The 13,189-nt window shown below is 32.8% G+C and overlaps 2 pseudogenes; both read left to right on the forward strand.

Annotated features, from left to right (window-relative positions):
* On the forward strand, positions 2,548-5,571 carry LOC18593705 (annotated as a pseudogene).
* Positions 6,801-12,100, forward strand: LOC18593706 (annotated as a pseudogene).

The following is a 13,189-nucleotide window of genomic DNA, read 5'->3' on the forward strand; positions in this document are numbered from 1 at the left end:
AAAATATATCTAATTTATGGTTTTTGTACCCAAATTATGAAAATATAATTCCCAAACATACCTTAATCAGCAATCTCTTTCCCTCTCCTCTGTCTTTCTTCTTCCCTGATATTAAGCCTTTCTGACTGTCTATTGTTTGAATTTGATGAATGAACTAACGTAAGTTGTTGTCTGTTCTTTTAAAACTTATAAACTACCTAACCCCACTAACTTAAATGGGATAAATAAACTGACCCTTAATCCCACTAACTTAAACGTGATAATAAAACTGACTTAATTAAACTTCTTCTTTTACTTAAAGACCCCTTCTTCTATTTTTTTTTATTTATTAAGACACCCAAGGTCATAATTGTAAATAAATAAAATACTAAAATAATATCTACTTATTATCTTTATAAAACTATAGCTTAATAATTTTAATTTAATTTTTTTTATAATAAATACTTTGTGAGGGGTATTACATGAATCTTAACAATATCTGACATGAAATCCATTGAAATTGTTGGTTTGGTTGGTTTGCCTTAAAACATGGAAATTAAGTAAAGAATTTAGAGCTCTTCCTCCTTTCTGTGGTGGGAAACTTTCCACACTGATAATCTGCATGAGAAAAAGTCCAATCTGTTGGTAAATTTTTTTTTCAAAATTTTACAGTGCTTTTGAAGTTGGAAATGGTAATTAATACTGATAGAGAGGAAAATTATTAACAGAAATACTGGTAACTATGGCAAAGCCAAGAATATTGCTCCATTAGACAGTCTATTACATAAGTAAAAAGAAGCCCCAAAAAGGTTTCCTCCTCTAACCACAATCACGTGGAGGTCATAGAAAAAATGAAAAGTCTTGAAGAAATAAATAGTGAAGGTGGAAAAAAAGGGAAAAAAAAGATAAAAACTTGTTCAATTATTAAGGTTTGCTTGCTAAAATATGTCAGTATCAATATCAATTATTATCTATAACATATATAAAAGGAAAACTCAAAAGGGTTTTCTCATTTAATCACGTGAAAGATATAAAAAAAAAAAAACAGCTAAAAAGAGGCCCACGTGCAATCGCACGGACCATAATCTAGTTTATAATTAAAGTAACATAAGAGATGTCCTGCCTTACGCTTTGCATTTCTGGACTTGACACCTTTTTTCAAACTAAAAACCTGGTAGTGGCTAGCTTTATTACCAAGAGGGTCGGCGGAATAATTCTTTGGTTGTAATATTCTGAAGAAAAGAGTAATCCAACAATTTGGATTGTAGTTCTCATACATAATAGGTCCACGTGATTCTTGAGAGGGCGCTTTGTTTTGATGATGGTTTCAACCATGAAGTGACTTGTTCTGGCACGTTGTAATTTAGAATTCTCTTTATTGATAGATGAGTGTCACGGTTCACACTAACTTACAAGATATTATTTGTTTTAATTTTGTTGGATTTTATAGTTTTATCTCACAAAAAGTAATGATACGAACACTTAAATATTCAGTTTTATTCTAATATATAATTGTGACATTAAAAATATTCTATGCTGATACGAGTATTTTGTTTACCTCATTAAGGCTAAAGATTTATTCAATCATTTTGTAATTCATACTCCAATAAAATCTATGATACCTTTAAAAAAATAATATTAGAACATTATTAATGTATTAAAATTAGAATGCATATTCTTTGAACTTGATTGAACACAATAAATTGCACAATTGGATATTTCAATGTAGGAATCATGCATGCATTATCCCCAAAATAATATTTTGTTACTTGTTTAATCTAGCTAGCTAGTTGCTATAAAATTATAATTTTGTTTTTTTTTGAAAAGCATGATTTGATTGATAATTGAAAAAAAACATGTGAATATTGATTCAAATCTACAGTCATTAAAATTATAGACTTAGTGTGATATTGCAGTTACATTTTAACATCTGACATCTAAAGAAATACATACATTAATTATTAAAATAAATATTTTAATTTTTTTTAATATTTGCATCAATATATATGTTAGTATTGTAAATATATATACATACTTTAGAGCCGTATTAAAACTTTCTTGTTATCTATTTTATGGTTTCTCTTTTTTAATTAAGGTCTTAAACGGTGAACGAGATCAGATAAAGTAAATGACATCATATCATATCATATATATTTATTCATTAAATTGAAGTTTTTCTGCATGCATGCTTAACTGTGAAAGGCGTCGAAAACGTGCCACCACTGTTGTTTTCCAAAGAAATTTAAATAAGCAAATGTCAGTCAAAGATTGGTGACAAAGACTCTGACCACATTGGTGCAGGCATCATGCATGGAAGAAAAGAAACAAACAACAAGCATTTAAAGGACTCCTTCAAGGGACCCATACCTGACATGTTTTGTTTTGTTAATAATTTTCTTCCTTTAAAGTTGTATTGTTTTGACTTACTGGGCAATCTTGTGTCTATAAATTCATGCAGCAATTGCCTACTTAGCCTCACACAAATCTGTGTTGATTAAGGAGTAGCAAAGGCACCAATTTAACCCTTGAACTCTGCTTCCAACACTAGCATACCCCATCAAGAGAATAATGGCTTCACAAGCTTCTCAAGTTCTTGCTTCAACCCATAATGTCATATCCTCCAATATGGAAAATCGCCCCAAGGCCGATTTTCATCCTGGCATTTGGGGAGATGTTTTCCTCACTTGTCCTGATAAGGTATATATAAAACTTGTTTTTGTCTTCAAATTGTGAAAATTTTAAGGTCCAATATGCAAGGAAACTTATTATCTTCATGACATTTTAAGATTTATTCTTATTTCTTTGACAGTTTTTATTTTTTATGAATATTTTTTATTTTTTAACACAATAAACATATTATCTTATACACCTATATTAATATAATTCATATATTGTAGAAGGTAATTTACGTATTTGTTACCTGTCTATTTAATCATAAAAAAACTAATACATAAACTAGTTTGTAAATTTATGCCACTAAGAGTTTGCAGCTGGGTTTGTTATAGCAGCAGACTCTCTCGGCATATTTGTAATCGGTGCTATCGCAATTCAATGAATGAAATTTACCTTTTTTAAAAAAATAGTTTGTAAAATTTTAATCAAATTATCAATGTACAAAATATACCTATTTAATATATATCAATATATTTTTTGAAAGATAATATATATCAGTGTAAACGTAACCAATTATTATTATATTTCATATTTAGTGATTTTTTCTGGTAAAATTTATTTAGAAGAGAAAGATACTATTTTATTTGGCCCTTTATTTATAAGAAAAATTTTTTATCATTGAGCAGGATATTGATAGTACAGCTGAGCTACAATATGAAGAATCGAAAGAAGAAGTGAGGAGGATGCTTGTGGCACCTATGGCTAATTCAAACCAAAAGTGGTCCCTTATTGATGCAGTCCAACGGTTGGGTGTGAAATACCATTTTGAGAAAGAGATTGAGGATGCTTTAGAACAAATATACCCTGACAACAGTGATGCCAATGATCTCTACACTGCAGCTCTTCGATTTAGAATACTTAGAGAGCATGGGTTTGATGTTTCCTGTGGTATGAGAAGTAACTTTTTTAATTCCATAAGTCTCATCTGAATATTCAAACTTGAGACTTGTAATCTTTGTTTCTAGTAACTCTTAATCCATTTAATCTACCAAGAACGTTTAATAATGACATTGGCTGATTGAGCAGACATATTCAACAAGTTCAAAGACGACAAAGGAAATTTCAAGTCATCCTTGACCAGTGATGTGCATGGATTGCTGGAACTTTACGAAGCTTCCTATCTGCGGGTGCATGGGGAAGATATACTCGATGAAGCAATTTCTTTCACCACCACTCACCTAACTCTTGCAGCAGCAACTTTGGACTATCCTTTATCAGAACAAGTTGCTCATGCTTTGAAGCAATCAATCCGAAGAGGCTTGCCAAGGGTGGAAGCTAGGCAATACATTTCCTTATACCAAGATGATGAATCGCATAATAAAGCATTGCTGCAGTTTGCAAAGATAGATTTCAACTTGTTGCAACTTTTGCATAGGAAAGAGCTGAGTGAGATCTGCAGGTATGTGTTTGAGCCCCATACATACTATATTTCCTTACTCAATATTGAATCTTTTCACTCACAAATTAAATCCTGAAGGTTACATTGTGCTAATGGGGTTATGATGTTTTAGGTGGTGGAAAGATTTAGACTTTACAAGAAAACTACCATTTGCAGAGATAGAGTGGTTGAAGGTTATTTTTGGATCATGGGAGTGTACTTTGAGCCCCAATACTCTCTTGGTAGACGGATGTTGACTAAAGTAATAGCCATGGCATCAATTGTAGATGATACCTATGATTCATATGGAACATATGATGAGCTCATACTCTATACAGAAGCAATTGAAAGGTGATCAGATCCATTTCAACAAGTATATAAATTAATGATCCTCAACGAGTATTATGAGACATGTAATTAACCTTTAAATTGTGTTTCAGGTGGGATATTAAATGCATTGATCAACTCCCAGATTACATGAAGATAAGCTATAAGGCACTGTTAGATGTTTATGAAGAAATGGAACAACTGTTGGAGGAAGGGAAACAATATCGTGTCGAATATGCAAAAAAGGCGGTATGATCATCGATGATTACTCTTTTTTTTTTCTTGATAAATGAGAAATATTATTAATAATTGTTGGATTTTCATGCCCTAGATGATACGACTTGCTCAAGCTTACCTTCTTGAGGCCAAATGGATGCATGCAAATTGCAAGCCAACGTTTGAGGAGTATAAGGCTAATGCATTGCCTACATCTGGCTATGCTATGCTAGCTATCACAGCGTTCGTCGGCATGGGAGATGTTGTAACCCAAGAGACCTTTAATTGGGCAGCTAAGGACCCAAATATCATCAGAGCTTCCACAATTATTTGCAGGTTCATGGATGACATTGCTGAACACAAGGTATATTGCTATGATCAAAGAAATTGATTTCTAATGTGTTAAAATGTCTTCATACACCAGTGAGAGGTTAACAAGAGGTCTTGAATTCGAGTATTAGTAATTTTTGATTAACACTATCCTGAATTTAAGCCTTCGACAGGACGAGCAGCTTATCTACCCTCAATAAGAGTTTCTAATCAAACAAGAAATTTTTTCCATGGATGGCAGTTTAACCAAAGGAGAGAAGACGATTGCTCAGCCATAGAGTGTTACGTGGAACAATATGGCGTATCAGCGCAAGAGGCATACGATGAGTTCAACAAGCATATCGAGAGTTCCTGGAAGGATGTAAACAAGGAGTTCCTGAAACCAACAGAAATGCCAGTACCAGTTCTGAATCGTAGTCTCAACCTTGCAAGGGTGATGGATGTCCTTTACAGAGAAGGAGACGGTTACACCCATGTTGGCAAAGCTGCAAAAGATGGCATCACTTCCTTGCTGATTGATCCAGTTCCACTTTGAATTCCCTCTTGGAGCTGTTTCTCTCATAGAAAGTATTGAAGCAATAATTAATAAAGTTGCACTTAAAGGAAGAGTTTGTAATCGCTGATAACTTATTTGTTTCTTCTTCTATAATAGAATGCCTAAACCACCTTCTTTGTAGTTTTGGGTTACTTTTATATAAATATTTTAATATTTTTAAAGATATCTTAGAATAAGTATAATAATTTTCCCAATCAAGCCAAGCCGGACTTGGGTCTAGAAAATCATGTCTTATCCCATCCAGGATCAAGTCGGACCCGCAAGTATGGGCTGCTATCTCAGCATAGACACCTCTTTATTTTTATAATTTCGTATAATTATGAAAGTAAGATTACGTAAATATCAAATTAAGTCTATAATCGTACTCTAGCGGTATTACAACTCCTAAACACTCTGGAAAAACAGTATGAGTGCATATGGTCTGTGCCCCGTTCAAAACAGGGTCAATCCCACCTTTTCCCCTGTTTCACTCCCTGCAGGTAATTGGGCTTCCATGCTCGAGACTTATCCTGGGAATCAACGTATCAGCAGCTGCTGGTCCTCCGGCCATCTACCGATCTTTTCTCACCAGGTGGGCATTAAATAGCTCCATCTTACCTTATTTTTCGGCTGTTACATATAATCGCTGTCTCGACAGGGAGAAAGAAAAAAAAATGCTCTGTTATTGGACAGGTAGGCATATAAAGGAGTTATTATTACACGGGGTATCTACGGGTACTCAACCCGTATGGTTGATATGAGTTATTATTACTCTTAATTTTTAACCATAATTACATATAATTCTTTAGTTTATAAAATGGACACTTTGTTCTAAACAATTAAATAATGTTAATATTTAAATTGAAATGTTTAAAATGTTTTTTTTTTTAATTTTTGTAAATCGAGCGATGATGTTCTTTATCTCGATTGGCTACCCCGTGGTCGCATCCGATTCAGATTTGACTGGATTTTTCAGTGAACACCAGATTTGGTGCTCCCCACTAAGCATTGGGTTTGTGCTCCTTGTGAAGCAACCATCTTTGCTCCCTCTGTTCCGAAGGAGCACCAGGTTGGGTGTTCCCCAGATTGGTGCTCCTTGGGAAGCACCTGAGAGGTTTTTTTTTAATAAAAAAATTATAATTTACATAATGTGATAATTTTTAAAATTGATGAAAAGTAAATTTATTATTTTAATATTATTATATCATCAACCTAAAGAAAATATTAACGATAATTAACGGTTGAACTTATGTGTCTAGCAAAAAATATTTTTTTCAGATGAATTGTTTATTTTAAAAACAAATAAATTTATATGAAATTATGACTAGAAATTAAAAATTAAAAGTATTTTAACAAAAAGAAATGTCTTCAAAACTTTGCTCAAAACCTGCTTCTATTTCCTCTGATGATCATAATGCCAAGTCCACTGAGAATCGTCACTTGACCAATTTCCCTCCTAGCATTTGGGAAGATCTTTTCCTCACATGTCCTGAAATGGTATGCTATACTTTTTTTTTTTAATTACATGATTTTCAATTATTTAAACACTTGGTAACTCTTTAGCTTATGCTTTCTTTGACAATAATTTATTAGTAACTACTTAATTAGGTGTGGCTTATCATTTTGGGAAAGAGATAGAAGATGCTTTAGAAACTATATATCGTGATTGCAATAGTGATGGCAATGATCTCTGCATTACATCTCTTCCATTTCGATTGCCAAGACAGCATGGCTTTAATGTTCACTGCGGTAAGCCTTAACTCGTTGTAGAACTTTTTTAAATCTAAAGTAAATTGCCACTTTTTTAAATCACAGCATGGCTTTGTGAGGATGTGGGAGTATATATATCGTGATTGCTTTAGAAGTTTTAACACTTTTTTTTGTCATATTACACTGTTGCACATGGTGAGTGATAAATAATTTCTGGGTGGTGCGAGATATTGCAAAAATATATGAAATGTATTAATAATTTCTCAAGGAAGCTACACATGACAAGGTGGTCTTGACGACAAGAAGAGTGTTGCAGTTTCGTCTATGAGAGATTGGTAGAAGAAAAATAAAAATCCGATAGTGTCAGTTAATTGATATAAATTATTAACTAATAGCACCTAATAATAACAATTGTTTACGCTGTCAACTTCAACTATTGCAATCAAAGTAACCTAGGGTGATGTTCTAAAATTATAACAACAATTATTTCACTGGCAATAAATTAATAAAATCTTTTTGGTCAATTTCCCTTTTTATTTTAAGGAGATTAGCTAATTATTGTTAACTTTAAAAGGATTTGTTAATACTGATAATATATTATTATCTTATACACCAACAGTGAAATTTTTAAATTGAAAATCACTATATTGATAATAGAGATATAGTTTATCTTCTATTTATTCTAAGTACAATGGTATGCTAGGTAATGGTGTTAACGTGAATCATCTTCTTTGAACTAATTAAAAGCCACTATTTGAACAAAATAATGACTATATATATATGCTTGATTGTGAACTCAATAATTTTTGAACTGAAAATTAAGACTTGAACAAAATCATGATTATGCATAGATTAAGTGCATGATATTTATAGCTAGTAGAGAACTATCAGTTGATTTCATTTACAACGTTGAAGTTCGAGTTATAATGTTTATGAAAAAAAATATTTGGAGAAAGTGATGATGAGCAAGGAAGTGAAATCATATCTAGTCCAATGATTGAAAGTCTACATTTTTCATAAAAAAGAATTGTGTTGTAATTAAAACAAAAATGAAATGCTTTTTTTTTTTTAAAAAAAAAACAAAAATAGAATCAAAGAGAGTCTAAATTTGTTAGTTGTGGTGGGCACTAAAATATATAAGAATATATAATAGCAAACATAAAAGCTATGATTACAGGTGAAAAGCTTGAATTAGTTCAGTAGTTAACAAAAAGAGAGAAAACATATCTGCTTAAGAATCAAGGTGAATCTATATATTAATCTAAGACCAATCAAATGCCAAAAAGCATAACTTTGTATTAAAGTAGTGTTCGCTGGGGATAAGGTTCACGAAGACCATGTGTCCAAATTAAGTCATTGCTGAAATTGTAGCTATTAGAAATGCTTTACATTTTTTTGTTGCTTCTTCATGGAAAGGCACCAAATCTTTGGTGATTGAATCAGATTTTTGTGTTGCAATTTGATGGATTATTAATGCGGATACTAGGTCATGAATTTTGTGAAATGTTTTTACTGATATTGACAGATTACAGAAGATGATTGGTGAAGTTAAATATAAGCCGATCCATATGAAGATTAATCACTTTATGAATATATTAGTGAAAATGAATGTTGAACAATCAAGCAATGTTCAATATGAGTTGGTGATGGGCACATATATGGAGCTTGGTCTTTCATTGGCGATTATTTGTGAGTGATTTAAACATCCAAACGCTTATAATTTTATATAAAAAAATGTATTTTAATGTAATATAATATGTTTTATTTTTTTAAGACATTTTATTTTAAGTGCTTTTCTTTCCAATTTTGTGTTTTAAAATGTGACGTTGTTTAAGTTTTTTTATTAATAAAAATGACAGTTCAAGTAAAAAATTGTTATTATTTTCGTTTTATTGTAATAAGTTGACTGTAATTTTAACTGAAACTATTGAAAATTGTAATATCTAAATATTGGCTGATAATAAACTCTTCTTTCCTTGAAAGAAAATTAATCTTCTTCCCTCAATTGTATTAACAAGTAATAATCTTCTTCCCTCAATTATATTAACAAGACCGCATGCATAGCATGTGTATTAATTAGCCTAACTAAGGCACCCCTTTCTTCTATTTATGATTGCAACTATGAAACATAATCTTAGGATTTACATTCGAGGGGGTCCAGGGATATTGGGCATATTAGAAAACCTAATCACCCAACTCAACTGATATAAAATAATATCACTCAACACATCACATGTGGATTCACTATTATCAACAGAAACAAACGAACTTACTATAGCTTATTAGAAATTCAATCTAAAAGCAATGCTAATGAAAAGGTCACGTTAAATTTATGACTTAATTTGATGTAGGATGAGACCATCCAACAGAAGGAGTGTACTGTGGCACGAGATCTTAATTGGGTTCGGATGGACATCTCTATTGAGTACTTATAAATACATGCAACTAATAAGCATTTGGATCACACAAAACTCTATCTAAGAGTTAGCACTCAGAAGGCTGTAAACCGAATTACACCATTTCAATACCACCAAGCAAATGTCTTCTCAAATCTATGCAAACCCTGCTTCAACTCATGACACAATGCCCAGCGCCTAGGTGTGGCTTACCATTTTGAGAAAGAGATTGACGATGCCTTAGAAACTATATATAATGATTCCAATGTTGAGAGAGATGATGATCTCTACATTACAGCTGTTCGATTTCGATTGCTTAGAGAGCATGGCTTTAATGTTCATTGCGGTATACATGCCTTAATTTGTTAAAAGCCAATGCACCAATTTCTCTAAAAAATTAAACCTCTATTATATGTATTAGGGGCTTCTCGGTTTCTTCCTTTACTAATCCTTTTTCAAATACCTTTGGTAATTGAGCAGACTTGTTCAACAAGTTCAAAGATGAGAAAGGAAATTTCAAGGCATCCTTGATTAGTGATGTGAGAGGCTTGCTAGAATTGTATGAAGCTGCGCACCTGCGAGTGCATGGAGAAAATATACTTGAAGAAGCTCTTGCTTTCACCACCATTCATCTAAAGTTGGCAGAAACAATGGTAGAGTATCCTCTCTCGACACAAATCACTAATGCTCTGAAGAGGCCCCTCCGCAAGAGCTTGCCAAGGTTGGTTGCTAGGAGCTCCATTTCCATGTACGAGGGATATGGTAAGCAAGACGATAATCTATTGCAGTTCGCAAAGCTAGACTTCAAGTTGTTACAGCATTTACACAAGAACTAGATAAGTGAGATATATAGGTAATTGCTGTTGCCTACATTTAGTAATAGAGCTGGCAAAACGTACCCTTACCTGAAGTCTAGTTCTATTTACCAATAATAGTGCCGATTATCTTATTTCAGGAGGTGGAAAGGCTTAAACGTTCCAAGCAATTTTCCTTTTGCACGTGACAGATTGGTCGAATGCTACTTTTGGATATTGGGAGTGTAGTTTGAACCCCAATATTCGATTGCTAGAACGTTCATGACCAAAGTACTCTCCCTGACATCAATTCTAGATGATATATATGATGCATATGGCACACATGAAGAACTTGAAACCCTTACAAATGCAATTCAGAGGTTAATTATTTCCAAACATCAACCTTTACTTCAAAATTTGACTGAAATATGGACATAACCATTTGAATTGAATGACATGCAGGTGGGATATCAGCTGCGTCGATCAACTTCCGGACTACATGAAATTGTTCTGCAGGGAACTCTTAGATGTTTATAAAGAAATGGAAGAACTGATGACCAAGCAAGGAAAATCATACCGGGTCCAACTTGCCAAAGAAGCAGTATATTGTCACCAACCCTCTATCATCTATACTTTTCTTGAATATACTCTGCAATCAATGACTAAATTAGTCTTGTGTTAGCTGATTTTTGTTAGTTTTTTGCGTTCCCTATAGATGAAACAACAAGTTCAAGCCTACTATGCTGAGGCCAAATGGCTCCATGAAAATTACATACCAAAGCTGGAGGAGTATATGTCAATTGCATTAGTATCCTGTACTTATAAAATGCTTACAGTTACATCTTTTGTTGGCATGGACGATACCATAACAAAAGAGACCTTTGTTTGGGCATTTCATGACCCAAAGATTCTTAGAGCTTCAACAATAATTGTAGGCTGATGGACTATATAGTTACCCACAAGGTATCAATATTTGCTTGTATATGAGAAAATTAAAATTAATTTAGCTGCAAGTTTGTTGCAAAATCTTCTATTTCATTGCCAAAATCTTTATGATTTTTGATAAAGGGTTCTAATTATTATGAGATGAAAACCTTTCCTTTAATGACTTGTCGTGAATAGAGGTTTTCATAAGTTGGATCAAATTGAACCAAGTTTGGTTGATATTTTAAAAATTTAAGTTCGACCTATCATTGAAGTTAGACTTGTTATTAAATATTAAAAATAAATTTATATTATAATATTTTAATATCTTCAAATATATTTTTAAAATAAAATAAATTATTTATTAAAATATTGTCAAGTTGGGCCGAGCTTGAGTCTTATAAATAATGTTCAAGGCCCAGTCCTAGTTGGGCTAGACTGCAGGCTTAATAAGTAGTCCAACCTATGGACACAGGAAAACTTTTCTGAATAGATCGGAATTGTGAGTTTATGCTATATTTGTTTGGAAATTCTGTGAATGTAGTTTGAGCAAGAGAGAGGGCATGTTGCCTCTGCCGTGGAGTGCTACATGAAGCAATACGAGGTACCAGAGCAACAGGCATACAAGGAGTTTGACAAGCAAATCAAGAATGCTTGGAAGGATATAAACGAAGAGTTCTTCATGCCAACAGTAGTGCCAGAGCAAGCTCTTGATCGAATTCTCAACCTGACACGGGTACTCGATCTCTTTTACAAGGACGAAGATGCATACACAAATGTTGGGGAAGCAGCAAAAACTAGCATCACATCCTTGTTGATTGACCCAATCCCGATTTGATTGAAGAATGGAACCAGTGTTTGCATGAAATAAATCTAGTGAGTGTCTGCTTTTATAGAATAAAAGTGGCGAATGTTCTTATTACTTGTTAGGCAATTAGCCAAGTTCAAGTGTCTTCTAGTTAGTTTTCATTAGTGTGTGCTTTGTTGTTACTTGGGTTTTCGTTCACTTGTAATTTCCAATTGCTTTGATTATTCTTAATCTACTTTTTCCACAAAAAGCGTTTAATTTCCAATAGCAAGAAATAGTCACCATCATGCACCTATTTTGGCACTGCTTGGCATCAAAGTTGGCCTTCTTGCTGTGGATAGTTGCTGGCACAAGAAAAAGATGCCAAAAGCATTATATTCTATCCCCTTAATCTAAGAATGAATTTGTTAAATTATGCAAAAACAGAATTGCCCATTCAAAATTGATTTTCTTGACTAACTTTTATAACTATTCCTATGAGGAGTTGAAATAATGATTTAGGAGTAATGAATTCGGTTTAAAATAATTGTTTTGAGTCCTAATTCATTTAAAATCGAGTTTTATGTAATAATTATTCTCATCGGACAAATATATTCATAAAATTTAAAAGAGTAACATTTTTTGTTTTAAGAACTAGAGGATGCGATGTAGTTTCTTAAATGAAAAATTGGATACATACATGTATTATCGAGTCAAATATTAAAATGTAATCACATACAAATTATCTTACTGATTGAACCTCTTTCTTCAAGTCTAAAATTGATTCTTTTTTTCTTCAATTTGAATCAATCAAAGCCTATCTTTATCAGAAAATTTTCAATTTTGGGATTGAATCGATCGATATTGACCAGTTGAGTCGTCGTCTCATTCCAACTAGAGACGTATTGGAAACACTATTGCGTCTAGGGAAAAGACTAAAGGAAAGAGAAAGGTAAAAGAGGGAAGGTGAAGAAAATGGAGAGCAAACTTAAACTGATTCCAAACCGGCCAAAAGGAAAGAGAAAGGTAAAAGAGGGAAGGTGAAGAAAATGGAGAGCAAACTTAAACTGATTCCAAACCGGCCCTTATCACTAAAGAAAACAGAAGTAAACAGAGCAGACATCCTCACGTAAGCCCAGT

Source organism: Theobroma cacao, chromosome 7 (genome assembly GCF_000208745.1).
Source record: "Theobroma cacao cultivar B97-61/B2 chromosome 7, Criollo_cocoa_genome_V2, whole genome shotgun sequence".
Lineage (NCBI taxonomy): Eukaryota > Viridiplantae > Streptophyta > Magnoliopsida > Malvales > Malvaceae > Theobroma > Theobroma cacao.